We start from the raw sequence: 10,551 nt of genomic DNA, 5'->3' as shown, positions 1-10,551 counted from the left end.
TCGCCCAGCAGCTCCCCCAGGGCAATGACCCAATGCCTCCCCCTACCACAGGGACAGAGGCTGAAAGTCCATTTGATGGTGGGCTGGTGTGGAATGTGCTGAGATCTCAGCCTGGGCCCTAGTGAGGTAGGTGACCCCGTCACACACAACCACCCCCAGCAAGGCTTGCACCGATTTTCTCCCTGTCTGTGAGTCCCAGCAGAGAGACCAGGGACTCACTGGTCCATGGAGAATGAGCTCCTCTCCCCCAGCTGGGGGCTGCAACCCAGTGGTCAAGGGCAGCGGGTGAGAGGAGCTTGCGCTAGCGCTCCTGCAGGGTCCATGGTGTGGGATGAACAGAAAACTCCAGTGTCCAGGGTTCTCAGGCCACATGTCTATTCCACTGCAGGAGGGGATCTGGGAGCAGCCCTCAGAGGCCTGGGGAAGGAGTCGGGAAAGCAGCCGTCTGGGAGAAGGAGGGAATTCAGCTGTGCTGGGGAAGCTGGGCTGAGCAGAGATGCTGCTGCAGATGCAGCTAGTTCCCTGGGTACGACCCTGCAGCACTTTAACTACATGGTTAATACAGAGGTTGCAGCTCAGCTGAGTAATGTGCTGCACCTATTTTAATGGTGTTAGGGGCTTTGCCAGGGTATAAAACTGAGGTGCAGCTTCATCCTGGTCACACCCCTCTATCCCTGCTGCACCCCCTCCCCCTCCAGCCTGTCCATGTCCCCCTCCCCCCAACACTCCTTGTGTCTGCAGCTGCTGGGGGGAGACACAAGTGGCACCTGTGTGGGAGGAATTTCCCAGGTTGGGGGAGGGATTTACACCTTCCCTACAGCCCCTTTATCCCACGCTGGGCAGCATGGGAGGCAGAGCACAGTGGTGGGCTGGGGCCAGATTTCAAGAATGTCTCTTTACGTAGGGTCCAAATATGGGATCCTGCCTTTAAGTGCGTAGGGGCTGGACACCTGCAGTGCCCATGGACTCCACACGCAGCTGTGGCTGCAGTTGGAACAAGTTCCCTGCAGTCCTGTAGCTCAAAGAGAGAAACTGAGGTACCCAAAATTAGGCCATTGTTGTAAATTGAGGCCTTTCCGCCTTGCCCGTTAACAACAGTCAGTGAGCGGCCGCCAAAAGATATGGGGGGCTGGGAGCTCCAGGGCTGCCTGAGGGCAAGTGGGGCAATTTGCCCCAGGCCCTGCAGGGCTCCCCTGCCCTACGAGGATGCCCCCTCGCCCCCAGCCCCTCACCTGCAGAGCCGCAGTGTGGCCAGCTGCAGATTTGTCCTGCTGCTTTGAGCGGCCACCAAGGTAAGGGGGGACTGGGAGCTCCAGGCCTGCTCGGGGGGCATGTGGGGCAATTTGCCCCGGGCCCTGTAGGGGCCCTCTGCCCCACGAGGATGTGCCCACTCCTGGCTCTGTCTCCACCTTCCCGTATCCCCTGGCTCTGAGCATTGTGCACTTTTTAGTTCGAGGAGTGCTGTAGTGGAGACGTGTGTATAGTGTGTGCGTCGGACAGAGTTGTGTGTTGCAGGTCGGTTGTGTAGCAGGGGAGTTGTGCGGCTGGGAGAGGGTCTGCACAGTGGTGGGTGAGGGCTGGGGGTTGTGCACTGGGGAGGGATGTATAATACTTGGGGTTGTGCAGTGCAGGTCACTTATGGTGTGTATGGGAGGAGGAGGGCTGTGTACAGTGTGTTGTGGTTGTGTTGCTGGGGGTGAGGTGCTGTATGCTCTGCTGGGCCTGCCCAGGGTTCTTGCAGCACAATGGATTGTTTGTTGAGTGTGGTGTAGATGGGGGCTGTTGTGCAGTGGTTGTGTAGCTGGCGTGCCTTGGGTTGGCTGCCTAGGGCTCCTGGCAGCCAGCAGCTTGTTTGCTGAGCTGTAATTTATAAACCTCTGAATGCAGCTCCTGGAGGAGCCTGTGTGATGAGGGCAGGAGGGAAGGATGGAACCAGGACAGGGTATGTGTGGGGGGGCTCCCTTTATCCTCCAGAGGAGAGTCAGCCCCCAGTTCTGCCTCTGGGTGGGTTCAGATCTCTCCTGCAGTAGCATTTGGTAAGGCAGGCCGTGGCTAGTGGGGCAGGGTCCGTGGTCCTGGGTTAGGGTGACCAGATGTGCCGATTTTTGTGGTTTTTTTCTTGTATAGGCTCCTATTACCCCTCACCCCCTGTCCGATTTTTCACATTTGCCGTCTAGTCATCCTACCCCGGGTAAGCCAAATGGAGCAGCCTATGCCCAGGTTGCACTTGGCAGTGCTGTGCCCGGTGGCCATCTGGGGCGGGCTGGCAGCAACTAGCTAAGGAGTTTTCAGACAGTTGCTGCAGCCTTCCAAGTATCTGCACACACATTCTGTCTAGGTCACTTTCTGAAAACAAGCTGCCTGATGCAGTTCTCGAAGCCCCAAGTGGACCCCAAAGAACCCGCCGAAGACCCGGAACGCCGCTGGGTAAGAAAAAATTAAAAAGGCGCCTCTAGCCAGGGAAGGGATTCTCACTGGGCACGGGGTCCAATTCAGGGGAATTGGTGGAATCGGCCTAAAGCCAGCTCTGCCAATGTTTGCTCACCCCAAACTAGTTTATTATTTTATTAACAGGGTCGCACTTGCCTCGTTCATTAAGTTGATATATGCATGTGAGTCAAATGTTATCGCTCCCAAAGTTCGTCTTGTTGAGAGAGAGAGAGACAACGTCTTGTTTCTTGTGTTAATTAATTGAAGTCGCACTTGCCTTATTCGTGCAGTTGTGCAACTGTTTTCTACATGACCAGTCATAGTCGGCCTGTTTGTTTCTAGTAAATTGCCTGTGATATTTCAGTGTGTAATACTAAATGGACTGTTATTGGAAGATTAAAGTTTTCTATTCAATATTATTTACCCTTCATAATGAAATGCCAGAAAAGCATTAGTGATTGGTTTTCCAGTAAAATGACAAAATCATTAGTCAGTAGTTCGAGTAGTGAAAAATAATGATTTAATTACTGAAAACGCCGATGACAATAATTTTGGTGATGAAAATATCTTAAATGTTGAATCATCTGAAAATGTGTCCACTATGGAAGAGGATTTACATGATTGTGAAAATGTAGTACCCGATTGTTGGACTTCTGAGTAGGCACAATATTTTTTAAAGAAATATAATGGCTTGATAATTGAAGGCAAAAAACTTGGCTGTTCCCACTGTGCAAAGACGTCACATTTGGGGGTCCTTGGAGGAAAATCTTTACACATTTCTTCGAAATGGCAAAAATGTACTATTAAAGCATCTGGAACTGATAAAAAAGTTCAGCAAGCTTCATTAAGAAGAAAAATGAAGGAACATTTCGAATCAAGCTCTCATATGAGAGTTATAAATATTTTTAAAATGAATCTAAAAAAGAACCTCTCACTACAGTGAATGATAAACTTACTGAAAAAAATATTGCAATAACCAGCAAAAATTTCAACATCGTTTACAGCTTAGTAAGAAGAAACCGACCAATGTCAGATATGGAGGATGAAGTAGAGCTACAAATTAAGAATGAAACACATTTAGGGAACTGCCTTCATTCTCGATTTTCAGCCATCAGAATCGTAGAACATATTGCTGAATGAATAAGAAGAAAAATTTTTAGTAAAATAATCGAAAACTATTCAAAGATTTGTATTATTATTGATGAAGCTTCTACAATTTCAAGTAAAACTGTGCTTGTAATTCTTCTAAAATGTGAATTACAAGATTCTTCACCAACAATTTTTCTTGATTTAGTGGAATTAGAATCAACAAAAGTAGAAAATATTTATAATGCTTTGAGACGTACATTAACATACAGGATTTGATACAGAATATTTAAAGAAAAGTTAATCAGATTTTGTTCTGATGGCACGAGCACCATGCTTGGACATAAATCTGAAGTTGCTACAAGACTGATTGAAGATTTTACAAACATTATAATTTGGCATTGTTTGAATCATCGGCTACAAGTGGCTTAAGATGATTCTATAAATGATATCAATGAAATAAGCCATTTCATGATTTTTTTGGAAAAGATTTATGCAATTTTTCATCAGTCAGATATAAGTCAGTTTGAACTTAAACAAGTTTCTGAAGAACTATATATTGAAATCATCAAAATAGGCTGTGTTTTTGGTCCATGAGGGGTTTCTTGAAGACTTAGAGCTGTCGAAGAGGTCTGGAGAGCGTATCCAGCTCTTTATATTTACTTTTCCAAAAATCAGAAATTTTCTGGCATGCCAGAAAAGATTGAAAAACAAAGAATTTTTAAAAGACTTGGCATTAATGATTGACATTTTGGATGAACTTGCATTATTATCAAATGCACTGCAAGCTAGACAATTGAGTTTAACAAAGGAAGATAAACTAATCAAACAAACAAGTTTTTTTCATCCAATTAAAAGATAGTTTTGGTATACAAGAAAATAAAATTAATGAAATGATAGAAAGTGATGCTTTTAAATGCCTAGAGTTTGAAGATTAATGTAAGGTTTAAATCACTGCCACAGGACAATGTAATAGAGTGCATTATTGAAAAAATGAAGGCAAGATTATTAAACGAAAAGCACATTAAATATAAAGAAGATAATTTAGGTCATTCTTGTAATATACCTAAAATAGTTGAATTATTCAGTGTTATGGATCTCATTTCATGGAATATTGAAGAAGTCAGGTTACCTTGGAAATCAGGAGAAGAAGAAGTGCATGAATTAAGTACATTCATAAAATTTGTAGTCGATTTAAATGATTTTCGTGACTATGTAGACAATAACATTTCAATCAAAAATTTTTCCTGATCCAGAAACAATAAGGAAAGCAAAACAAATTATGAACACAATTAGTTCTGCAGAAGCAGAAAGAGTTTTTTCGTTGATGAATACTATTTGTAGTGATAAAAGGGCGAATTTAACAGTTAAACATAACTCAAGCTTTATGACCATCAATTTGTTGGGAAAACCACTAAGTTCTTGGGACCCAATACCATATGTTAAATCATGGATGACAAGTCATCGATCTACATTAGATACCAGAATTCGTGTATCCAACACCAAAGATTATGGAGATCATGAAGCCATTTGGAAATTACTATCTACTTAGTAATAAATGTGCTTAAATATTCGTTAAAATGTTGTTTGTTGTTGCATTGTATACTTCAACATGAATATATTACTTTTTTTAATAACTTAAGTAGTTCACATGTAATATTTTAAAATACAAGAAAAGACATTTCATTATTATTTGCTTACTCATACATCTCTTTATATTCTTTTCAAATGTATTTTAAATTCGTGTAATAAAGGAATATTTTGTTTCTATTGTAATAAACATGTAAAAATGTTTTTTTTATTGTTAAGTATGACTCCCAATGATTCAATTCATTGCCATTTCTTATGGAGAAAGGCAGGGGTGAAAGTAACTTAAAGGACTTGCCAGTACTCCAGAGTCCTGCTGAGGGAGAGGGGCCTCAACCAGAAGAGGTGTGGCCTCTATCAGAAGAGGTGGGGCCTTTAAATCCTGGGGCTTTTAAATCGGGATTTAAAGCGCTCGGGGAGTCAGCTGAAGCTAGGAGCCAGGCCCTTTAAATCATCCCCGGAGCTACCAGCTGGGAGCCCTGGAGTTTGGGCAGGGGTGAAAGTAATTTGCATTTCTTACCCATATGGTCCAATCGCAAGCAACCCACCTCTCCTACGTACTTCATGGATCCCTCCTATTGCATGACATAGATAGAGAAAATAAAGCTACTATTACTACTACCAATACTGTCTGTAATAAAACTTTACTATTGGAATAAGCCTGAAAAAGTGAAAACTCACTGTCACATTTTTCTCCGTATCTTCCCTCCTCCTCCAGCCAGGCTGCGGACACTGGGCTCCATGCTTTCTCCCTGCCTGGCACTCAGCAGCAGCTGCAGGAGTTTGCCTCTAGCTTGCAGCAGGAGCAGGGAGACTGGCTGAGAAAGGGAGAAGCCTGCCTTCTGTATAAGAACAGTTTAGACCAGGGATCGGCAACCTTTCAGCAATGGTGTGCCGAGTCTTCATGTATACACTCTAATTTAAGGCTTCGAGTGCTGGTTTTTTAGAAGGTCTCTCTATCAGTCTATACTATATAACCAAATTACTGTTATATGTAAAGTAAACAAGGTTTTCAAAATGTTTCAGAAGCTTTATCTAAAATTAAATTAAAATTCAGATCTTATTAGTGTAGTGTGATCCTTGCTCTTGCTTTTCCTTGCTGAGTTTTCCAATGTCTGGTGGCACCTATTTAGATACTTTAAGCTGCATACAGGCTTCTGACTTATAAGTTGATAACCAGGTGGCAGAAGGTCAGCGGCTGGAACCCCAGATCAGCAGCCTAGGTGAATGGAGCTGGTGGCTGGTAGGGCTGAGCAGGGCTGAAAGTCTGGACCCTGTCTAGCAGGGGGCCTGCGCTGGAACTCCAACTGGAAGCAAAGTGAGTGGGCTGCGGGGACCCCAGCTGGCAAGGGGCCAGCAGCCAGAACCCCAGAGCAGCCGGGGGCTGACCACCAGAGCTCTGGGGTTTCCACCACTGACTCCTGCCAGCTGGGGTCTCAGCCTGGGGTTCCTTCCCCCAGGCCAGCAGCGGGTGCTGAGTGGGACCCCAGCTGGCAAAGGGCCAGCAGCGGGAACCCCAGATAGGTGGCGGGCTGAGCAGCTCAGTCTGCCCCGCGTGCCATGAAAAATTGTCTCGCGTGCCGCCTTTGGCACACGTGCCATAGGTTGCTGACCCCTGGTTTAAACTCAGCTGTTCCCTGTGCGGTTCAGTAACATTTCAAAGAGAATCTGCAAGCAGTTTGGACATCACAACCATGATGCTCTGCTGGGGAGGGAATGGGATAGATTTGAACTTGGAAATGGTACCTGATTTTGATTGTGTTTTTTGGGTATTGGAGATCCCCTCATCCTGGGGACAGAAAAGAACTGCCCCTGCCATGGTCACACACACTCTCCCCTCCCCAACAATAACAACTGGGAGTGAAATTAACAAGGATGCCAGAAATGGCTTCTAACCCTGGGGGCTGAACTGCGCAGGGAACAGCTGAATTTAAACTGTTCTTAGGCAGGCAGCAGCAGCAGGCAGTGTCCCTACTGCAAGCTAGTGCCTAAAGGAGGAGCCCTGCTGGGGATGAGGAATGCAGAGCCTTGTCTGCAGCCTGGCTGGAGGAGGGGGACGGAGAAGACGAGAAACCAATGTGACAGTGAGTTTTCCCCTTCCACCTGCTTTTATTAGCTCTGGATTTAAGCTGTGCAGCCAAATACTTTTATTTGTTGTGTATATTAGTATTGGAGACAAGATCCCCTCATCCCGGGGGCTGACAAGGACTGCCCCTGCCATGGTCAAACACACCCTCCCTACTCCCCCCACCTACTGTGAGTGAAATTAACAAGGATGCCAGAAACTGCTCCTAACCCCGAGGGAACAGCTGAGTTTAAACTATGCTTATGCAGGAGGCAGGCTTTTCCCTCCCTCAGCCAGTCTGCTTTTCTTACCGGTCCTCCGTATCAGCCCATACGCGCTTACTTTCACCTGTGTCACAAGTCCAAACAGAGGAGAAACAACCTTGAAGGTACAGCTTTCCATACTGTTAATGGCTAACAAGCCTAACAGGTCTGAGGGTCTAATTTTGCAAGCTGAGCTTTTTGTTCTACTGGGTACTTTTATCTAATTCTTCAGATGTATTATCTGAGTAGCAAATTATTACCCCTACTAGCAGTAACAATATGAATTTTGAATCCTTAATTTTATCCTGGATTCTCTCTAACTCCTTGGAAGGTGATTTTAGATGATGCTTCATGCATCAAACATTCTTTTCCCCTGTGTCATCCTGGCATCTCTGTTGCTGGGTTTGGGAGGAGGGTTAGAGAGAATCCATTGTGCTGGAATAGGGGCTGCAACCTGGCACACTCTAGATAAACGTGTGCCAGGGTTTCCCTTGCGCCACAGAAGGCGCAGGTGTTCAGGATAGGGGTAAACCATGTGAAGTACATGACCGTGCTCACATCCCTGTGGAGGAGCTACCGACTGATATCTCCAGAGGGCCTGGGAACCAGGGTGGAGTATAGGCTAGTCCAGCGGGACTTCTCACCATCGAGAGGTGGCAGGAGGTCCTGCCCCTTTGTGTCATGGTGGGATGTGAGGGTGATGAAGTGAAGAGGGTGGAGCATGAGCATGTACAGATGTTTTCTTGGCACGGTCTGGAACTGAACTGGCTGCAAATCGTGCAGCTGGCTCCTGGTGAAAGTGCGGGGGAGGGGCAGGGAGGCGGTCAGGTCCACAGGGCAGGGCCCGATGAAAATGTCTGGAGTGTCTGGAGTGGAGGGTGGGTGGGGCGTGCCCTTTCACAGGACCCTTCCTGGCAGATGCTGTGCTTTCATTCCTGGACACTGCCAGGAGGCCCAGCTTCCGTCCCTAGCAGCTTGACTGTTCCATCCCCTACTGTGAACCTAAACTGCCGTTAAAGGACTATCCAACCCCTTCCCAGGTCTCCTCCCACTGGGGGGGGTCTCTCTAGGCTGAGCACAGGCTGTTCTTATAGCACCCAACAGGTCTGGATCCTACTTACATGCCACTCCCTTCTCACGTAGCCCTGCACTTATTCCCTTCACCTGAGGATAGGTTCAGTTGAGCTGCCACCTCTTTCATGGCCATCTCACCCTGGGACAGCCTGCAACTGGAAACCTGTGGGCTAATAGTAACTGTTTCTATGAAAGTTGCTGAAGGTACAATGGAAGAGGAAATCCTTTGGACTGGATTTAAATTATTTCAAAGGAAAGTGAATGTGAGAAAATGTCCAGCATCACCCTAATAGCAAAAGAAAAAGTTGAAGGTCCGAAAGGACTTTATGTCCATCTTCTGTATAACGCAGGCCATAGAACGTCACCGAGTGCTTCCTCCAGAAAACCTATGGCATGTGACTGAGCCAGAGCACATCTTCTGAAAAGACATTTCCATGCATTCGAGCCAGCTGATAAAAAAAATCTTTCTTCTGCAGTGATGTGAAGTTAAAGAACATGGAGAAGAAGAAAACTTCTACTGGGGTTGTTACTGGAGCTGAAGCAGAGAGGCCAGGATAAACGTGGCTAGGGCCCAGGACTGACTCTCAACAGATCTGCCGTTCTCTATTCCTGGCTTTTTGACCATGAGCGAATCTCTTTGCTTCTGTGTGCCTCAGTTTCCACAACTATCAAATAAAGCTAATCAAGATTCTTTTTTTTCTCCTCTTTTGCAAGGTGGGAAACTTAGATACATTTTGGGCCTGTCTACACTACCAGTCTAGAGTGTCTTTGTAAGCTGATGACCCCACCTCTTGTTCAGAACCTATGGATAACACAAGCTCCTAAGTTTGTTCTGTGCTTAGCCCCTATGGACCAGCTGGGCTGGCCGGCCTTTTCTCGCTGGGCTGTGTGGAGCAGGTTCTGGGTACTAGGGATATGAAGAGGCTCTCAAGGACTAATTCTTGAAAATAAATATCAATGAACTGAAACACAATATAAAATCACTGCTGCTAATATTGGTGGGTGATCAAATACTAGCACAGTGGTAATTAATGCTGAGGACAGAGCTGTGACACAGAGTAATCGGATCCCTTGATAAGTTGGGACCCAGTGAAAGAAAACAAGTTTGAAAAGAACCAAAGGAAAGGTCCTCTACCTAGTAACAAAGCATGCAGGCCACACCTACACAATGGGGAAGTGTCTCCAGGAAAGCACTAACTGTGAAGAGGATTTAGGGGCCATGCTGGGCAAATCATTCAACATGAGCACCCAGTGTGATGCTGTGGTGAACAGGGCTAATGCCATCATTAGATATATGAAAAGAGCAGTGAATAGCATAGGGAGGTGACACACCATCAGTAAGACTGATCCTGGAATACAGCCTCCAATTTTGGCATCCACCTTTGAAAAAGATTTTGAAATATTGGAGATGGGGCAGCCAAAAGCAATGAAACTTTTTGAGGGCTGGAGACAAATGCCTGCTAGTGAGCTATTGAAGAGCTCAGCACGTTTAGATGATCAAAAAGATTGGGAGGTGACATCATTGAAGTGTTGAAGTGACTTCATAGAGAGAAAAGATTGGGTATTAAAGGGCTCGTTAATCTAGCAGAGAAAAGCAGAACAAGACCCCGTGGCTGGAAACTCAAAAGAGACCAATTCATATTAGAAATAGGACACAAATATTCAACAGTGAGGATGAATCACCAAAGGAAGAAACTAGAAAGGGAAGTGGTGGGAATTCCCCATTTCTTGGTGTCTTCTAATGAAGACGAGGTGCCTTTCTGGAATGTGTTTAGTGAAAAACTAGCTACTAGTCTATACAAAAAGCATGCGCTATGCATGGTGTCAGATTACATGCTCTAATTGTCAGTTCTGTCCATAAAGTCTTCTAATTTATGAACAATTGAGCGTAGCATGGGGAAGAGCCTCTCGTGTTCTACTGCATAGGCGGTGTCATCCCCACAGTGAAGAGTCATTGAATGGGGTGAGACAGAGGCAGCAGCTCGAACATCCAATGTGGCTGGACAGGGGCAAGACATCAGCACTGCAGGGGAGGGGTGAGTGCGG

The sequence above is a fragment of the Gopherus evgoodei genome, unplaced genomic scaffold (genome assembly GCF_007399415.2).
Source record: "Gopherus evgoodei ecotype Sinaloan lineage unplaced genomic scaffold, rGopEvg1_v1.p scaffold_90_arrow_ctg1, whole genome shotgun sequence".
Taxonomy (NCBI): domain Eukaryota; kingdom Metazoa; phylum Chordata; order Testudines; family Testudinidae; genus Gopherus; species Gopherus evgoodei.
The sequence above is the reverse complement of the archived record's forward strand: the minus strand, read 5'-3'. Positions refer to the sequence as shown.